The sequence below is a fragment of the Corapipo altera genome, unplaced genomic scaffold, assembly GCF_003945725.1.
Source record: "Corapipo altera isolate COAL_440 unplaced genomic scaffold, ASM394572v1 61356, whole genome shotgun sequence".
In the NCBI taxonomy this organism is placed as follows: Eukaryota; Metazoa; Chordata; class Aves; order Passeriformes; family Pipridae; genus Corapipo; species Corapipo altera.
Genome location: NW_020885092.1, coordinates 44,005 through 64,230, shown reverse-complemented (window position 1 = coordinate 64,230; position 20,226 = coordinate 44,005). Strand labels below are relative to the sequence as shown.

Here is a 20,226-nt window from a genome sequence, read left to right as displayed (position 1 = left end):
AAGTCCTGCACTAAGACCAAAGGACTAATAAGAAAGTAGCTTCAGTGCTGAGGCAGCACTGTAACAGCACTGGTTCTGTGGACTCTCCCATGGGACCCAAAGACCTGACTTGCATCTTGCCTGCAATCTTTGAAACAACCTGGTAACATCGTTGTTGGGATGATTTGTTTAGATCGTTTAAATGGTTTGCTTAGATTACTTCCTAACTTTATTGTAATACAGCTGTTTTGTTGGTGTTCACATATCCATGAGTGCACCTAACCCAATATATGAGGATGCTTTTATCTATGGAGGCAAGAGATACCTGCACTATCACTCCATGAGGTAAAGATGATTGACTGCAGTCTGGGGCAGACTGTGGCAGGATGGCCTGTTCCCCCAGTAAGGCCTGGAATCTGTCCAGAGAGCATAAGCTCTCTGTGGTGAACTACTGGCACTGCCAGGGTGCTGTTTGCATCCAGATGCAGTCTGCTTCAAGTAAACTCTTGACTGACCTATTAAATCTGTGACTGGCAGTTAATCACTTTATGTGATAAAAGTGCAAGCTCCTCTCTCACATGATCAAAATGCAGGAATTCCAAGATTCAAAATTCCTGTGAAATTATCATCAGACAGAAAGTCACACTTCATCGACTCCCTGGTTGCATAAAAAGTTTATTTGTGAAATTGTTTAATGCTTTAAGATCTACTTTGCAGGAACTGCAGAGATTCATCGTGTCATCTAAGCCTATGAAACTGGACACTCCTACTCATCCGTTCCAGCCCAAGGACTGAGTCTATATTAAAGAATGAGACTGAAACTCCTGCAAACCAAATGGAAAGAACTGTTTTCAAATTCAGCAGACCATCTCCATCGTGGTCAGAGTTATTATCAAAAACCCTGAATTTTACCCAAGAAAAAAAAAACCTCTGTTCCTGAGACGAGTAGAGCAACAGAGACTGTTACAAAGACTGTTAAAATAATGTTTAAGTTTTTTTCTCTTGTCTGTATTGCTTAGTACTCCCAGTAACTATAAATTGAGTTTAGAACCTAAATTTACATTTGGCTTTAGCAAAATGCACCCAACAGTCTTCATGAAAGTGAGTGCTGAATTTGCACTATGGATTTTGCTAAAATTTGGCAACAAGTTTAAATTATATACTGGAAAATTCTTAAAGATGTTTCATTAAGCTTGCTTCTACAAGTTTCATAGTTACCAAAATAAACCTGGATAGAACAGCCATTCATGTTAGTGTTAAATCTACATAATAGCGTGTCCAGCAGAAAAATTTATTGGAAAGAAAAAAGAAGCATGCGGAGCTGCACTTTACAGCTCCTTATATACAGTTTTTAAGCACACGTATTCTATACAGATAGGTTAATTCAAACACACAAAACACAGTCTCACGGCTGATAGGTGGACTCTCTCAGTCTTACTTTCCCACAGTCTCTCTGCACATCTGTTCTTGTTTTCTTCTCGTGTTTACATTCTACTCAGCCACTTTGTTCAAAATAAGTCCTTGTTCTCACAGGACAACTTTCTCCTGGTGTTTTTCTCCTCTCTCAGGGTGCATCGATATGTTGTCAGGACTAAGACCTCCATTCTCAGTCACCTTTTCATTCCATCTTAGGGTCTCGGTCCAGCCGAGATTCCCCACAATTCCCCCTTTCTGTATTTGTGTGACAAAGATTGCCTGTGCCATCTTCTGCAGGACCCTTTGCACAAGCGACACAATACACGGCAACATCAGAAGCACAAATACAACTATAACAATGACAAGAAGTCCTGTCTTGAGGCAAGAAAGAAGCCATATCGATAACCCCCATCCCTTAAACACATTATCTAAACCAAAGAATCCGGTGTCCTGAGTAATCTTCTGAGTCTCTTCTTGTAGCTTCGTGATCTGTCTGTAAATCGATTCAGAGTGGTCAGACAAGTTCATGCAACACATCCCTTCAAATTCGTGACAACCATGTCCGTGAACTAAAAGCAGAAAATCAATAGCAGCTCTATTTTGCAAAGTAGCATGATGAATACTGTCAACATCTGTGGTTAATTGATATAAAATTTGAGACATTTCTTTAGTTTGTTTCGTAACCCAGCAGGCTAACTTGTTCAGGGTCGCCAATGCTTTCGCAGCAGCTGTTTCCATCACAAAGAAAGAGGCAGCTACTACCTCCCCACGATTCCACAAGTTGACAGAATTGTCACACTTAGAATTAAGAGTTAAAGCACACTTAACATGAGAGTGGCTAGATAGATGAGTGTGGTTAAAAAGCACTTTGTGAGAAGGTGTTAACAGTCCTAGACGACCTATGGTACAAGGTCCCCCGTTATCTTTTCAGGAATTCCCGGTCAGGCTTTGTCTCCACATATGAGAAACAGACCAGAGGGCAACATTGATCCCTGGGGCGAGATCGATTTTATCACGCCCTAGGTGTTGGCACCAATTAGAATGATTTTGATAGAAAGGTATGCCAGGGGATACATCTTGTGGGACCATTGTACCATCGTCATATAGCTCATAATCAAACCTATGATTAAAGAAAACACAACTCTCAGCCGTTAAACTCCCCAAGATGTCTATTTCTTGAAACAGCAAAGCACGTGGGAGAGAATGATCCCACAAATCCCAATTGTCCGTACACCGCTGCATGGATTTACAAAACAACTTCATCAGGGGTCTGAGGCTGGCTGCTATAAGGTTGATGTCATGGTTTGAGATACCCCAAAATCTACTTCCCTAGTCTAAACCCCCTCCTACATCTCAACCTGGTGTAAGATGTGTTTTCCAGACAATCACAAGGACTCAAAATGGGGGAAAGGGAATATATATTACAATGACTATACAAATAAATATTATAATACATTATACACACGATCTCAACTATCTCTACCATGACATAAGTATTTACAATGGATCAGATCTCTTCTCCCCTCCAAATAAAAGTCCAGGAGGGAAGAAGGACAGATCCCTTCTTCAGAGCAGCAATGTCTCTAAGGCAGCAGGCTCTCTCTTCTTTTCTTGCATGCAGCAGCTGTGGCTGGATGTCTGCCAGCACTCACGAGGGGGTATCCCCCTCGGCACTTGATGCAGGTAAAGGGGTCTTCCGTGGGCTACGTCACCCCAGACAAAGGTCGTTCCACCATGGTCATATCACGAACCCAGGGGGTCTTCGTGACAGTCTGGTATCTTCAGGGGACTCAAATCCCTTCCAGAGCTTCTGTACCCTGCCTCAGGCTGCCACCTTGGCAGCAGTGCAAGGGGGGAGCCAAGGTCATCCCCTCTGCATTCCTCTCCGTCCCGGTCCAGCTTCAGGACGCTTTTGAGCGTCTCAACTCCTCTCTCTCTCTAGTGCTGCATGTCCAAGGCTCCTCTCCATAATAGGAACCCATGTCCCTCCTTTCCGGGAGGTCTCAAAGGAGTTTGGGGGGTCTGGTTCAGTTCTTACCCCCAAAACTCTGTAGCTCTGCTGCTGACTCTCCTTCTCGGCTCTCCGAGACAACTCGGTGTCTTCCTTACTCAGTTGCATGCTGTTTCTGCTGCTTCTCTGGTTCAGTTCTTATCTGTCCTGGCTCTTAACCAGAGTCTCTGGACGCTGCATCTGCCGCTGCTGTCTCTGCTCACTCACAGTGGAGAAAACTTTCTCAACTCTCACTTGCAGGTACTTAGCCCAGCTTTATGCTGTTCCAGGTCCCCGCAGGCCCCCCCCTGGGGGTTGGGGGCCAAAACCCCCCTGTGGGGCTCTGAACCCTTTCCTCGTGACTCTACAACATGACCACCTCTCCTACTACTACCCAAACTACAACTCTTCTCTTCCGTTTGGTTGTGATGTGTTTATATTTTGCAGAAACACTCATTGGCTAAAACTTCAAAACTTCAAAACTTACCACCCCCTGGGGGTTACCACTTTCAACTGCAGGGGGAAAAACTGATTCAAACCACTACAGTTGACCTCACTGCCATTTAACGGAACCCCTACCAGACAGGTGTGAAAAGGCTGCTCGGGCTGTGCAAGCGAGGCACAAAAGGTGGTTTGGTTTAAGACCTTCATTAAGGTGACCCAGACATTGTGCTTCTTCCATGGACTAATTCGATTCAGCTCCTCTTCGTAGGATGTATCAGCAGCGATCATCCCGATGCAGAACAGGACGCACACACCGTGCAGGAACCCAGCGTGGCCCTTCATCTGTGGAGACACAAGCATAGCCTCGTCCCCAAGTTAATATTTCCCCAGTAATGTCCCATTGTCCCATCTGCAAATTTTTTACCTGCACCTTGACCCCAGGGGAAACAGGCGAATTTCGTATCAGAGACGCGAAATGACAAACTATGGGAGGTTCCTGACAACCTTCTGCAATATGCAAAAAGTTAAGCACGTATGTTGTTTAATCTTGCTTCAGGGGATTCACCTGTCATTCTCCCTTTCTGTTTTTGAAGAAAACGTTTGAGAGTGCCATGAGCATGCTCAACAATACTTTGACCTGTAGGAGAATGAGAGATGCCCGTAACATGCGTAACACCCCATTGCTGTAAAAATAGTGCAATCCTATTCGATTTATAAGCCGAGGCATTATCGGTTTTAAGTTGATTGGGAACTCCAGAAAAGGCGAATGCCCGTTGCCAATGGCAGATCACATTTCAGGCAGACTTGACAGCATGAGCAGTGACCACGATGACCTGTGAAAAGGTATCAATAGAAACATGAACATATTTTAGACGGCCAAATTCTGGAATGTGGGTTACATCAGATTGCCAAATTTGCAGGACCTGGAGCCCTCGTGGGTTGGTACTATAAAATGCAGGAACATGATAATCTTGACAATCGGGGCAAGAGGCAACAATGGATCGCACATCACCTGCTGTAAGTTGAAACTGTCTCATCAGGGCTCAAAAACCTTGATGGAAAAAACAATGGGACTCAACAACCTGTTGGCGTAACTTCGAAACTGGGCCTAATGCTAGTGCAGAAACCAAGTGGTCTGCTTGTGCATTACCTTCAGTGAAAAAACCTGGAAGAGAAGTATGGCTCCTGATATGTAGAATATAATAAAAATGTGAGCGTTTCTTAATGGTCAACCAAAAAAGCTTCAGCACACCAAACAAAAGAACATTAGATACATCCCCCAAAACAACCTTGTCAAGTCTTTGAACCAACCCAACTACGTAAGCAGAATCGGTGGCAATATTTACAGCATCATTAAAATGTTGAAAGACTAACAAAACAGCACGCAATTCTACAACCTGTGGAGAACCTTCTTGTTGCTCTACAATGTGATGCCATTGTGAATCAACATACCACACTATGGCAGTTTTTCTGGTTTTTTCTGACCCATCTGTAAAAATGGTGGGACCGGGCACGGGGTCTCGTGAACTGAGTTGTTTTTGGGTAAACGGTACCTGACTTGCCAGTTTCGACAATGGATGAGAAGGGAGATGATAAGTAATTTGCCCAGTAAAATTCATCAGCGCTGCTTGCAACGCCGAGCTGTTGGCCAGACACTCAAAATATTCAGCTTACACTGGTACAACAATGTGTGCTGGGTCTCTTGCCAACAATTCAACGCAATGCAGTCATACTTTAATAATTACTTGAGGCAATAGCTCAAACAAACCTGGGGCAGTTTTCTTACTGCGGAACGACAAAAAACCCCATTCCAAAACATGAAGGGGGTTGTCCCACTTCTCATTCCACTGAGCAATCATGGCAATAGGAATCAATTCATCAATCACCACAAAAACTTGAATTTAAATAGAGAAATCGATGCGTCATACATGTTTATTCTGAATTGCTTACTCCACCAACTCAATTACCTTTTTTGCGTTTTGTGTCAAATGATGAGGTGCAGATGGATCAGTATCACCCTTTAAGAGTTCAAATAGAGGTGCTAACTGAGAAGAGGAGAGGCCTAGGTAAGGTCTCACCCAACTGATCACACCAACCAATTTCTGCACATCATTCAGATTTTTGATTTCAAAATTTATAACAATGGGTTGGGATTGTACTGTGCGATCAAGGACTTTCAGTCCTAGGTACAACCATAGAGACTGGCATTTCACCTTTTCAGGGGCAACGACAAGACCAAATTGTTGCAAGGACAGTCGTGTTTGATCTTCCATTGAATTTAAGATCTGAGGTGATGGAGCAACTAAAAGAATATCATCCATATAATGGTGACACAAACAGTTAGGAAAACATTCTCTGATGGGACTTAAGACTTGGGCCACAAACCATTGGCATATGATGGGAGAATTTTTCATCCCTTGAGGAAGTACTTTCCGATGGTATCTCTGTGTGGGTTCTGCAGGATTCACAGACAGAACAGTGAAAGCAAATTTCTCCATGTCATTTGGATCTAAGGGGATGGTAAAAAACCAATTCTTAAGATCCATGACAATGATTTCCCAATGCCTAGGAATCGTGGTTGGGGAAGGCAAACCCGGTTGCAGTGCACCCATGGTGGCCATAAGAGCATTGATCTGTGGCAAATCATGCAGTAACCGCCATTTCCCTGATTTCTTTTGGATAACAAACACAGGAGTGTTCCAGGAACTGTGAGAAGATTCAATGTGACCTGCTCTTAACTGTTCTGCTACCAATAGACGCAGGGCTTCAAGTTTCTCTTGATTGAGGGACCACTGGCTTACCCATATTGGTGTGTCGGTCAACCATTTGAGGGCTAATGTGGGTCTCTTTACGCCCTGCAACACAGTGGCCCCTAGTGAAAATCCATAGTGATGCGCACCCCCCATTGTGAGAGACAGTCTCGACCCCATAGATTCAGAGGTGTTGTTGTAACGAAAGGATGTACTGTTGCTACCTGCCCCTCAGGGTTAGTAACAGTCACTGGTTGGGCAGCCATCAAGCTTTGTGCTAAACCTCCTAAACCCACCACGCCTTGAGTGGAAGAAATTACAGGCCAGGTGGGAGACCAGTCCTTCCGTGAAATTATAGTGACGTCAGCCCCAGTGTCCAGAAGGCCAGATACCTTACGTTTTGCAGGCATGGCAGTGTGCTGAGATAGGATGCAAATCATTAGTGGGAGACTATCCATCAGCATTTGAGTCCAAAACACTTGCGCGGAGGTCCTGTAGATCCAAATCCCCCTGTGCCACGAGTCACCTGCTCAGTCCTAGGGACACAACTCAAAAAAGGTACAAGTTGAGCAATTCGAGTTCCCTTTTCTATTGTAACTGGGGGAGTAGGAGTAGATACCATGGCACAAATCTGTCCCTCATAGTCAGCATCAATTACTCCTACATGAATGAGAATACCTTGGAGAGTAGTACTAGATCTGCCTATTAACAAGGCACTCAGTCCTCTCCCAATAGGCCCCCATGCGTCCAAAGGGACTTTGTGCACCTGGTGTGTTGTTATAGTTACTATGTCGGCGGTGGAAACATCCATCCCTGCGGATCCACGGGTCTTTCCTGATAACCGGTCGCAAAGGCCTGCATGGGTGAACGGCTGACAAAGGGATTGTTGAGAAACATAGCAGGTACTTGTGTCTGCGCACGCCCGTTCGCACTCTTCCTGCAGTTTCCCTGGTCTGTAGATAAAGGCTGACCATTAAGGTGATACCTGGATCGACCCTGTTTGGCATAGTGGCCATGCTTTCCACAGCGACGACATACAACTGTAGTTGTTTCTATTGAGACCTTCTGTTTGCCTCTATTTGGGCAGTCTGCCTTCACATGCCCTTTCTGGTTACACGAGAAACATTTCTACTCGGAGGTTCTCACTGCTGCCATAGCAGATGCAAACGCAGTTATTTGATGGTCTAAGGACCCCACCTTAGCACATGCTTGTATCATTGCATCAAGGGTAGGTTCTCCCAGCAATGCCTCTATTACCTTTTGACAGTCTGTATTGGCATTATCTCTGGCTAACTGCGTAACCAACAACTTCCATAACTGAGTGTCAAAAACCTGTTTCTCTACAGCTGCTTGTAGCTTTTCCACGAACTGCAAGAATGGTTCCCGGGAACCTTGACATATGGTAGTGTGTCGAGGACCAGGAATCGGAATGGGAACGATTCCGGAAATGGAAAAATATGTACAGCGATTGAATGGACTTCACACATTGTGTGTTTCCCCCAAATTTGTATCTTCCGGGCATGTCCCGGCCTACTCACCTCCCTGCACCTCTGTCTTCTCTGCCGACTGGCTGGAGAAGCTGCGGCAGGAGACAGCCCCCATTCGCCCTTTCCTCCCCTGGTCCCTCCTGTGCTCCCCCCCCCTTTTTTGCCCACGGCTCAATCCTGGTTTGTCCCCCCGTCTGTCTGTCTCCTGCTCCACCCTATGTTCTGACCCTTTCCCTCCGGATAAAAACCCCGTGCGCACGCTGGATTAAAGATTCTACCTGCACCCCACCTTTGTGTCTGGGATCCGTGCCATGTCACGGCCCCATTCCCCTCCCCCGCTCGGACCACGGCAGTCGTGTACCTTGCTCTGGGCTCTGCCAACTCTGCAGCCCGCAATAATGCTTGCTGGCCTATGGTTTTTACTTGCTCCAAAACTAATGGGTCCCACAGGGTCTGATGTTGTGGGTTAGAATAATTACCAGTTCCAGTTAAAACATCAGCTCCATTGTCAAATTGGACATCATCCTGTGGGAACTGCAAATTAGTTATGGCCTGGGCATCTGCCAGCTGCTGCCAAATAGTAGTAAATGCATTGAATTGTACAGGTGGAAACATTACTTGAGCAAGCATCCTTATATCATAAGGTGTGACTTTATCCATGGTAATACAGCACAGCAATTGCATCGCTGCAGGTGAGTTAGGGCCATATTTAACTATGCATGTTTGCAAGTCCTGAATAACCTTCCAGGCCCAGGGTCGATGTTCATCAGCAACTGCCCTAGCTGGATCCCCTCACACCACCGGAAAGGCCATAGGATCATCAACTGTGGTATTAGGACTGGTCTCAGTGAGGGGCGCGTGACAGCTTCTGACAGGTCCCAGTTGCCTACCATAAGGACCTGTTGCTTTATTTTCTGCCAAAACTTAACGAGATCCTTAGGCTGAAGGGTAACTCGGGAGAGGGGAAACTCCCATTGTCAGGGTATTGGCCGTTTTCCAGGTTCTCTGGCCCCCCCGACTCGAGTCTATCCATTGCACCCTCCCAGAGGGCGGGAAAACTGGTCCCTATTCTGAGGTCTACCCCGTCATGGGATCATCCCCCTCCCAGTTGTCCTGAGGAAGGGGGGGTAGTCCCCTTGGGGCGGTTCCCTCTCACTCTCACTCTCATCCTTCTCATCGGAGGTGGGCGGCAGTGTTACAGGAAGGATAGACTGAACCGGCGTCTTGTAAGTTCGGTTGCTGACTGCTACTGACCCCCTCCCATACATGCCATTGAGGTCTTAAACCCCTATTAGTTTCTTATTTTTCTAATTTTTGTAAGTTTTATAAGTAGTAGAAGTAGATTTTAAAAGCAGCAGCCCTCACTCCCTTTCCCTGTAGTACGAGTAGTTTACACATTCCTCAACCCTCTTACCCCATTCTATGCTCCCCATATCAAATCTACCCCTGAATTCAGTGGCAATGTTTAGTCTCTTGTCAAGGCAAGGCCTATACTGTTTAGAGACCACCCATATCTAGGCCTGAACAACAGAACAGAGTCAAGAACTAGGTGACTGTGTACCCTTTGTGCTCTGAGGATGATGAGACTGATGAAGAGGTGGTCCCGAAATACGCCCCAGACTCAGTTCTAAGGGGGTGGACCAGGAGGTGGACCAGAGCAAAGGCTACAGGGTGGACACACTTGGGATTGGACAGATAATATTATAAAATGTAACATTTCGGGCACAGCTGTGCGTGCGTCTTGTAACATCTATTGCCTTGGCCCAATTAAACCCTTTCCTTATCTCACCCCTAATTAACTGCTCCTGAGATTTTTTTCCTTTAGTGCCAGCCGAGCAGGCATCACCATCCTTGTCCTCCCCCCAAAGGGCAGACCTATACCGAGGCTGAGGCGACCTGCTCCTTCCGAAGTCCCCTGCAGGTGCCTTACCTCTTGCAGGAGCAGACTGAGCATCCCGTTGAAGAGGCACAGGAGGGGGAGGTGGGGAGAGTGCAGGGATATTGGCAGAAGGCACCTCACTCACAGGCTTATGATCAGAGGGTTCCGTCTTATCTTTACCAGTCTGTGCTTTAATATCTTTCACTGTTTCATATAACAACCGCCAAGTTGTAAGGAGGGAGGCAGCAACTTTATCTCCCCTGGAGGCAGCATCAAAGAACTTATCACCAATTTCTTTCCAAATAGAAACACTAAAAGCAGTAATAGTGTCTGCTTCATATCCCTGGTCCTTGCTCCAAAGCAGCATCTTTCGCAAAGCCAGTTCATCTAACTTCTCCCTCCGTTTAAGCAGGATAGATTTCCACATTGACACAACACTAGATTCCTCTTTGCTAAGAGTGGTCCCCATGTTTCTAGGTGACTCACCTGTCCAGGTGTCTTTCTTCTGGGCCGACCGGGTAACTTCTCCATTGCTCTCAATGCTACACCGAACTCCATTCCTGCAGCTGTCCCCTGCCGCCTGTATAGACTTCTTTGCCATACAATGTCACCAGATGTCGCAGTTGGAACGGACGTGACATAGAATATCCAGCAGAAAAGTTTATTGGAAAGAAAAAAGAAGCATGTGGAGCTGCACTTTTCAGCTCCTTATATACAGTTTTTAAGCACACGTATTCTATACAGATAGGTTAATTCAAACACACAAAACACAATCTCACTGTTGATAGGTGGACTCTCTCAGTCTTACTTTCCCACAGTCTCTGCACATCTGTTCTTGTTTTCTTCTCGTGTTTACATTCTACTCAGTCACTTTGTTCAAAATAAGTCCTTGTTCTCATAGGACAGCTTTCTCCTGGTGTTTTTCTCCTCTCTCAGGGTGCATCGATATGTTGACAGGACTAAGGCCTCCATTCTCAGTCACCTTTTCATTCCATGTTAGGGTCTTGGTCCAGCCGAGATTCCCCACAATAGCTTGTTATATGATTAGTGTTATAAGTATTAGCCATCTTACTGATATAATATTAAGTATAAGTAGTAGAGATTGAACAAGATCTTTGAGTCTTGTTCAATTTCTAAAGGGAAGACTGATGACGTAAGGTCCATCTGTTTTTTTCTTATTTTTCTAATTTTATAAGCTTTATAAGTAGTTAAGTAGTAAAAGTAGATTTTAGAAGCAGCAGCCCTTATTCCTCACCCTTTAGCACCCTTTAGTTTACACATTCCCTACCCCATCACCCCATTCTATGTTCCCCATATCAATTCTACCCCTGAATTCCAGCAGAAAATATTTAGTCTTTTGTCAAGGCAAGACCTATGCTGTTTGAGGACATCTAATCCTGGCCTGAACCACAAGAGAACAGTCAAGAACTGGGTAACCGTGTACCCTCTGTGCTCTGAAGGTGATGAAGGTGATGAAGAGGTGGTCCCAAAATACATCCCAGACCCAATTCCCAGGGGGTGGGCCAGGGGGTGGACCAGGGTAAAAGCTACGGGATGGACAAAACTTGGATTGGTTGGGCATTATTATAAATTGTAACACTTGAACACGGCCTGGGCGCGCGTCTTGTGATCTTTATGCCTAGGCACAAATTAAACCCTTTTCTTATCTCATCCTCAATTAACTGCTCCGGAGTTTTTTTCCTTAGCTCCATTAGGCATCACCTATTCACAGTCTTTTTCAGCATGATGCTCCAAAGGGCCATGGCAGACCTCGATAATCATGACGGTATCTACATTCAATATCGTACTGATGGAAACCTATTCAACCTAAGGCGACTGAAGGCCCATGCTAAAACCTAAGGGTTGGGAAACACACACCCCCTCACCCCTTTCACGTGACAGTCTGCATGTTCAGTCATTCTCTTCTTTTGAGTTCGTGGTCTGTAAGTCAGTGGTTGCAATCTTCCCCTGCAGGCATTACCTTTACCCAGTCGGAGTTGATTCAGCACAGTTGCTGAGTTGGTTTTATTAGTTTCTTCCTTGTCTTGGGAGTTCTGCCAAATGTCCTTGTGGCCTGTAAATTCTGCATTCTTTGTGTCCACTGTCAGTGGTACATCCTGCTTCCCAACCTTTGTTAACCTCCCCTTAGTTCTGAAATCATTGAAGCATGTCAAACCTAAGCCTTAAATAGGCAATTCTACCGACACACCTGGACATCACAATGACATCTTGGTGAAACAAGAAGATGATTGTTTGGACTTCAGATGGTGTCCTGGTTATAGCAACAGTTTCTCTGTTCCACAAATCCTCTCTTGCATTGGGGGAAGCTCATATTAATGGCAGGTGCATCTTGCCTTACTTAGCAATTACAGTGCTGTGCATCCACTGAAACTCCTAGTAGCAACAGTTCTGTATGTCATCTTCCTGGCTAGAGATTACTGATGAGTTATGAGAAGTGATTTAAATATAAAACTAAATTCATGGAAATCTTTAGCATATATCTATGAGTTCCGGGAAATGTAATGAATATGTATTAGTTACTGTGGTGGGTTGACCTTGACTGGACACCAGGTGTCCACCCAGCAGCTCTAGTTATAAACTAGTATGTTAGTTAGCTGTGTTCTTCCACCAACCTATTCACAATCTTTTTCAGCATGATGCTCCAAAGGGCCACAGCAGACCTTGATGATCAGGACAGTATCTACATTCGATATCGTACTGATGGAAGCCTATTCAATCTAAGGTGACTTAAGGCCCATGCTAAGACCTTAAATTATCTTGTCTGGGAGCTGCTTTATGCTGATGACGCCGCCCTTGTCGCCCACACGGAAGCAACTCTGCAGCGTTTAACATCCTTCTTTGCAGATGCTGCTGAGCCCTTTGTGCTGTAAGTCAGCTTAAAGAAGACAGAAGTTCTCTATCAACCCACACCTCAGGAAGTCTTCCATCATCCCCATATCACCATTGGCGAATCAGAGCTCAAATCAGTCCAGCAGTTTAGTTACCTAGTAGCCTCATCTCCTCGGATGGTAAGATTGACGGAGAGATAGACAACAGGTTAGCAAAGGCATATAGTGCCTTCGGAAAGCTTCATAAAAGAGTTTGGTGAAATAAACACCTGAAGAAAAGTACAAAGATCAGTGTTTACAGAGTCATTGTACTGTCTACTCTTTTATATGGATCCGAATCATCTACCGCCACCACCTGCGACTCCTAGAACACTTCCATCAATGCTGCCTCCATACGATCCTAAACATCTGCTGGTCAGATTATGTGTCTGTTCTAGAACAAGCAGCAGTTACAAGTATTGAGGTCATGTTGATGAGAACACAACTGCGTTGGGCAGGACACGTCTCAAGGATGAAGGACCACCGCCTCCCTAAGATCATGCTTTATGGTGAATTTACCACCGGCTGCCGCAAGAGAGGAGCCCCGAAGAGAAGATACAAGGACGCCCTGAAACAACATCTCAACCTTGGCCATATTGATCAACATAACTGGACTACTCTGGCCTCCAATCGGGAGGTCTGGAGACACACCATCTATAACGCTGCTGATGCTTTTGAGAAAGCACACAGGATCACTCTTGAGGAGAAAAGACAATGCAGAAAGAATCGTGTCTTGCAGAATATACCACCTAAGGAGCCTTTTGCAACCAGATGTGCCTATCTCATATTGGCCTTTTTAGCCACCAGTGCGCTTGTAACAAACGTGGGTAGAGTCCTCCCCAAATCTTCATTCGTGAAGCCTAACCATGATGAGTTAGCTGGGTGTGCTTGTATTAGGAGGAGCATCCCCCAGGCATCTGGTGCTTAAATAAAGTAATGCCTTCTTTGTAATACTGAAATTGCAGTGTTAGAGTTTTATTTTTCCTGATGTTTCAGTGACAGTACCATGTGGAGCTACTTGAAATATTTCTAAATGAAATGGCACACGCAAGAAGCAGTTTTGGAAAAGCTGGAGTGTAAATTACCTGCAGCAAAATCCTTGCAGATTATATTTTGTTTGTATTGAAGCATGTTAGCCCGAAATTGCTCAGACCTGGCAAACACAAAATGGCCACACAAAACTGGAACAATGTATTGCAATCAAGAATAGTATATCATACCTGAGTCAGTGGGCAATGACTGCCCAGAGATTGAGGAGCCCCTCGTGCTTCATGAGCAAAGAAAAATTGAGCATTCATAGCTACATCACAGAAAGTATTTCTCCTTTGTCCGAAAGCCACAAATGTAAGCATATTGCATTTTTCTTTTGGAATGTCAAGAGGCAGTACTGCTGTCCACAAACAAGAGAACTGTACTTATTACGATATTTCTTTAATGCCTTGGTAAAGTGCATCCGGGCAGTACCACAGGCACAGAGCGTGGGTTAGTAACAGTGTGAGCTGTAGATGCGCCGCCACAGTAAGGATTTATAAACGGCACCCCGCCCGCTTGCTTTGGCCGGAAAAACAGGGCCACTGAACACCGAGTGCACAGGTCGGAAGGACCAGCCTGTTGGTCTATCGGCATACTTAAATAAGTTCATCCTGCCGCCCAATCAGGAAATAAGAAGAGGGGAACGCGGTGGCCAATTGGTGAGCAACTCATGGTGAGATAGTGTGTTCTCTGCTCCTGATCGAGTCTTGAGCTCTATACGGCGTTCGCCGGGTCGTTGTCCCGGTGACTCAGCGAGTGACGCGGCACAGGCTAGGCGTCCTAGACCCTCGTCATTGGCTGCGAGGTAGGGCGATGGCGGCGGTTGACGTGTTTTGCCCCCGGCGTCCTTGCTCAGAGGGGAACGGCAGCCTCAGTCTGCAGCGCGAAGGAGGAAGCTGCAGCCTGTGTGCGGCGGTGTAGCGCCAGGGTGGTGAACAGGGACCAGTGGAGCAGGGGAGGACATGAAGGTCGCGTTTGGGTCAAGTGCGGTGCGGACAACCAGCCGTTTCGACACGGGTCTTCTGTGGTTGGGGGACGGTCTGTGGGCCTGAGTCCCTAGCGGCTCCTAGGATAATGGTGATGCAGGGGCGGGCACTGTTGCCATTGCTGCCAGGGAGCGGTCGACCATGGCCCCGCGTTCTGGCCCGCCTTACCTGTCGCCCTGGGTGACGGGTGGTTAAGGTCAGAGTTGCTGTCCCGGTGCCTTCTTGACGTCGGAGGGCGCAACCCCACGGAGTGGGCTGCGGGGTCCAGGAAGGATTTTTTTGTGTTTGTATTTTGTTTTGATTCCCAGAATGGATTGCTTTGTGTAATAGTCTCCTGGAAATTTTTGATTGAAAACAAAGGTAAACAGGAAATTGATAAGATATATTTTGTAGATAATTTGAAGATAATTAGGAATATGAACTGATGATATGCACTGAATTTTGTTTACAGTATTCAGTAGTGCAGAATCAATGCATGAAATCTTTATCAAGGTTTTCTAGAAATGCCAATCTCATAGTAATAAAAATAAATATGCACATCAGGCAGGTTAAATAAACTTGAAGGTTTGTCTGTAGTACTTGTTGTCCACCAACCGACAGAGCGGCAACCACCCTCTGTTTTGGTCGCCTCCCCTCTTTTCCCCGAGGAGAAGTTCTTTTTTCTCCCCTCCTGACACCGCCGTCAGAGACTGACCGGGAAAGCCCGCCCAACAGTCTCGGAGCGAGGTATTCTGCCCGGGGCCGTGGGGCTGCACTATCAGAGCATCTTCCCGCAGCTGCTGCCTGACCCGAGGACTGCACCATAACCCTGTGACCAGCGGGAAAAAGAAACCAAACCTCAAAACACCCATATATATATATATATATATATATATATATGTTAATAAACAGCTGTTATTTTCCTTTTCCACACCTCTCACCTGAAGCATCTTAATTTTGAAGTTACAATAACTTAGAGGGAGGAGTTTGATTCTTCTTCTCAAACCCGCCCTCCTTAACAAACATTCGCGTCTTGCTAAACTAAGACAACGGTCTATTATGTAACACAAATTACCTGCTGTCCCATCTTCAGCACTAGCTTATGTTCAGTCCACTACTTAATCTACTCAGGGGGACAATAGGGGCTTTTTAGTCCCAGTTTTTATGGGTTCTTTTCCAATTACAGAACCAAACAGCATTCCCACTAGGACTCTTAGGATATCTAGGGTTGATAAAATTGCTTGCTCACCTTTACCCCAGCAGGGTGGAGAAGGGAATTGGAAGGGTAAAAGCAATAAAATTCATGGATTGAGATAAAGATAGTTTAATAGGTAAAGTGAAGCTGTACACACAAAGAAAAATAAAGAATTTATTTACCATTTCCCATCAGCAGGCATGGTCTCAGCACACCAACTTGGAAAGGTGAATTACATAACCGCAAACGTGTCTCCCCCACTTCCTCGTTCTTTCCATGAACTTTTACTGCTGAGAACAATGTCATATGGTGTGGTGGGTTTGCCTCTGACTGGATGTCAGGTGCAGTTATTTTCATAATTGAATGCATTTTTCCCTAACTGATTTTTGTGAACACTTAGCAGTCTTGCCTAGAAATGTGAGAAGTAATATCTGAAGAAAGATTCTGGAATCTTTCTAGATCTAATAACGATTTGTTTATTGCTTAGATAATAATTTTAGGACTGGTCGGACCCTATATAGTCATGTAGTAAGTATTAATTTGGATTTTTCTGAAACAGTGTGCTATTCAAACATATTAGTATTTTCATAAGTCATTAGGTTATTGTTATGCCTTTTGTAGTTTTACTTTGTTTCAAAATCTTTGGCACTAAGATATTCCTGTGACTATGTTGTATTTTAGTTTTTCTAATTAAATGATACCTTCCATGCTGCTGAGGAAAAATCATAATACCGCCTTGGAACAGTTTTGCAAGAACATAAATTTACAAAACAGTATGTAGATTATAGTATACGGGTAAAAACTGTAAAATTTGTTCATAAGGAAAGCAATCCTCTCCATGACTTTTCCTAGTTGGTTTCATCAGCCATGAAAATTCTACCTCACCTTCACCATGGAAGGATAAAGAAAAATATATCAGTGCTATTGATGCTCATATGCCTGAGATTGGCATTGGTAGGAAACCAAGATGATTCTGGTAACACTAAGATAGTTTTGCCCTGTCTATTATTTTCTCCATTGGATGACAACCCCATTTATGATGTCCAAGTAAAAGAAGTAATATTAGAAAGAGTGTCTTCCCAGAAGCCTGATTGTTACTTTAAAGGCACTTAGAAGTGACAGTGTGTAGAGCCCTCAATCCTCTATGGGAATCTCAACACTGCTAGGTTTGTACATGTAAATACTGAACTATGGAATGTCTCTATAAGTCAGACTAGTATTTAAGCATCTTTTGAATTCTAGGATGCAGTTATGTAGTTAACATTCACCACAGAATCTTATAAGTTGTTGATTTTGTTGTGTTGGTTTAAAAGTTAACCAGCAGGGGAAACCAACCCAACTCAAAAGAGAGATTACAAATCAGAATAACAATTTAATAAAATAATACAATAAGTACGACCACATGGACAAGCAACCGGTCCTAACCCACAAAGCCCAAATGTACAACCCAGCACCCCAGGGCACAAACAAAACGGTGCTCCCTGGACCCCCCCTGAGTCCAAAGTAAAGGGAGAGGGGAAAAAAAACCCTGCTGGTGGGAGAGTTGCTGCAGTCCGGCCAAAGTGGTGATTGCAGTTCAGTTGAGGGTGGTGGTCTCAGCCCGGCTGAGAGCAGTGAGCTGCAGTCTGGTTGAGAGCGGTGAGCTGCAGTCTGACTGAGAGTGGTGAGCTGCAGTCCTCCTCTGGATCCCACGAGAGGTGGAAAGGTTCTGAAACACTAGGTTTATATATTCTCCAGCTCAGGCAGGAATGATTAGTCCCTCCCTCAGAGCGGGGAATTCCATAAAAGGGTGTGAGGGTGCTCAGTCAGGGAATTCCACAAAAGGGCATGAGGACAGGAGCATGGGGGGGGGGCCGCCTTGCAGGCCTCTACTGACAACAGTTTCTGGGAAATGGCATGGAGGGCTATAGAATACACAGTTTTGGGCTACACCCATCCAGTGATGAATCGGTCCCAGTTGTTCTAACTAGGACATTTGTGCAATGAGAAAAGCAAAGTCCCAGTACTCATGTATTAAAGAGAGTATTTTATGGCATTTATCTATATTAACTTATCTAAAGGTGCAACACAGAGCAGATAGACTAGGATGCAGTTTTTGTACATAATATCCATGTTCTCAGTTATGTGAAAGAAAGGTGTGAGAGTTTCTGTTGAATGTTATCTATTTAAATCAAAGGGGATGATGAAATGCATCAGTAACCTGGGAATTGGTTATGGGTACAAGAGAACAGTTGCAGAATACTGTATGTGAGAAGGATTAATGTGTTTCAGATGAAGAAAGAATCGTTTTAAATGTTATTGAATCACCAAAGGATATTGAGCAGAAAGTAGAGAAGACACAATCAGAGGTAGATAACATTGCAATTCTTGCTGTTGAATGGTTTGTTGGTAATTTATATAGTTAAAATTGAGTTGAAAAAAATAACAGAATTTAGTGAGCACTTATATAGAGAAGTGGTAAAAACAAAAAGTTGGAGTTGAAGTGGTATTATCAAAGTTGTGTGACAAGAAGATACTAAGAGATGTCATGAAAGTGGTGGAATCATGTAAGTAAGACTTTTTTAAGAAATAAGGAGATGTGCATTAAAAAAAGGATTGAGAAGGCAGGAGGAGATAATATTGTATTTCGGAAGATTGGAAACGAATGTGTTTTACATGGAAAGTTGAAAGGTAAAGATAAGTTTACTTACTTATCTGTTACTTAACTGGTTTTGGTTTGTTTGTGGGTTTTGGTTGTTTTTTTAATTTATTTTATTTTTCCTGAGAGATGACTTGCAGAAATTTATATAGCTCTATCCTTTCCCCCCTAATCTTGTACTTGTTGATATGAAATATTCTTTTGTTGCAGGTTTGCTAAGTATAGAAAAACAGTCTTGAAAATGTTGTCCAGACTCTTTTGAATGCATGGCCTTTTTGTAACCTCTCATCCATGGGAAGTCATTGTGGGAACAGTGACTCTCACCATCTGTATGATGTCCATGAAGATGTTTACTGGGAATGATATGTGACTGGAATTATGAGTGCCCCAAACTTGAAAGAGTAAGGATTTAAATTCATGTTATAGTACTTAATCTGCAAATGCAGGGTTTTCTGTAGATTAAGATCAGGTTGTGATGAATCAGGAGGAAAGTAGTTACATAGAAACTTCTTTATTTCCTCCTTTTCCCATGCTGGATATTAAAGTTAGATGCAAGCAGTGATGTACCTACAGAATGTTTTCATTAAGCCTAACTTGCAGTGCCATGGTATCGAGTGAGCAAGCATTTAATATTCATATTGTTTGCAGTATTTTAATCTTTTAAAGACATACTAGCAGTGATAGTTATTTTATTCCAAAGGTTCTGTGGTGGGTTGACTCTGACTGGATGCCAGGTGCCCACTAAAGCTGTTCTGTCACTCCCCCTCCTCAACTGGACAGGGGAGAGAAAATTTAATGAAAGGCTCATGGATTGAGATAAGGACAGGGAGAGACCACTCACCAATTACCATCACAGGCAAAACAGTCAGGGAAATCGATTTATTACCAATCTAATCACAGTAGGGTAATGAGAAATAAAACCAAATCTTAAAACACCTTCCCCCCACCCCTCTCTTCTTCCTGGGCTCAACTGAACTCCCAATTTCTCTACCTCTTCCCCCTGAGCAGCACAGGGAGATGGAGAATGTGGGTTGCATTCAGTTCATCACACATTGTCTCTGCTGCTCCTTTCTCCTCACACTCTTCCCCTGCTCCAGCATGGGGTCCCTCCCACAGGAGATATTCCTCCACAAACTTCTTCAGGGTGGGTCCTTCCCATGGGCTACAGTTCTTCACAAACTGCTCCAGCATGGGTTGCACGTGGGGTCACAAGTCCTGCCAGCAAACCTCCAGTGTGGGCCCACAGGTCTTGCTAGCAGCCTGCTCCAGTGCAGGCTTCCCATGGGGTTACAACCTCCTTCGGGCACATCCACCTGCTCTGGTGTGGGGTCCTTTATGTGCTGCAGGTGGATCTCTGCTCCACCTTTAACCTCCATGGGCTGCAGGGGGACAACCTGCCTCACCATGGTCTTCACCACAGGCTGCAGGACAATCTCCAGTCCAGCACCTGCCCGGAGCACCTCCTCCCCCTCCTTCTTCACTGACCTTGGTGTCTGCAGAATTGTCTCTCACATATTCTCACTCCTCTCTCTTCCGGTTGCTGATGTGTGTCCCCCTGCCCAT

The 20,226-nt window shown here is 44.7% G+C and overlaps 1 long non-coding RNA gene across 1 annotated transcript; it reads right to left on the bottom strand.

Moving 5' to 3' along the window:
- Window positions 1-8,195: 8,195 nt before the first annotated feature.
- LOC113960178 lies at window positions 8,196-19,864 on the bottom strand. The gene is made up of 3 exons (XR_003531989.1): window positions 19,745-19,864; window positions 12,877-12,886; window positions 8,196-8,206 (listed from the first exon to the last, which is right to left on the bottom strand). It is a non-coding gene; the product is annotated as an uncharacterized LOC113960178 (long non-coding RNA).
- Window positions 19,865-20,226: the final 362 nt, after the last annotated feature.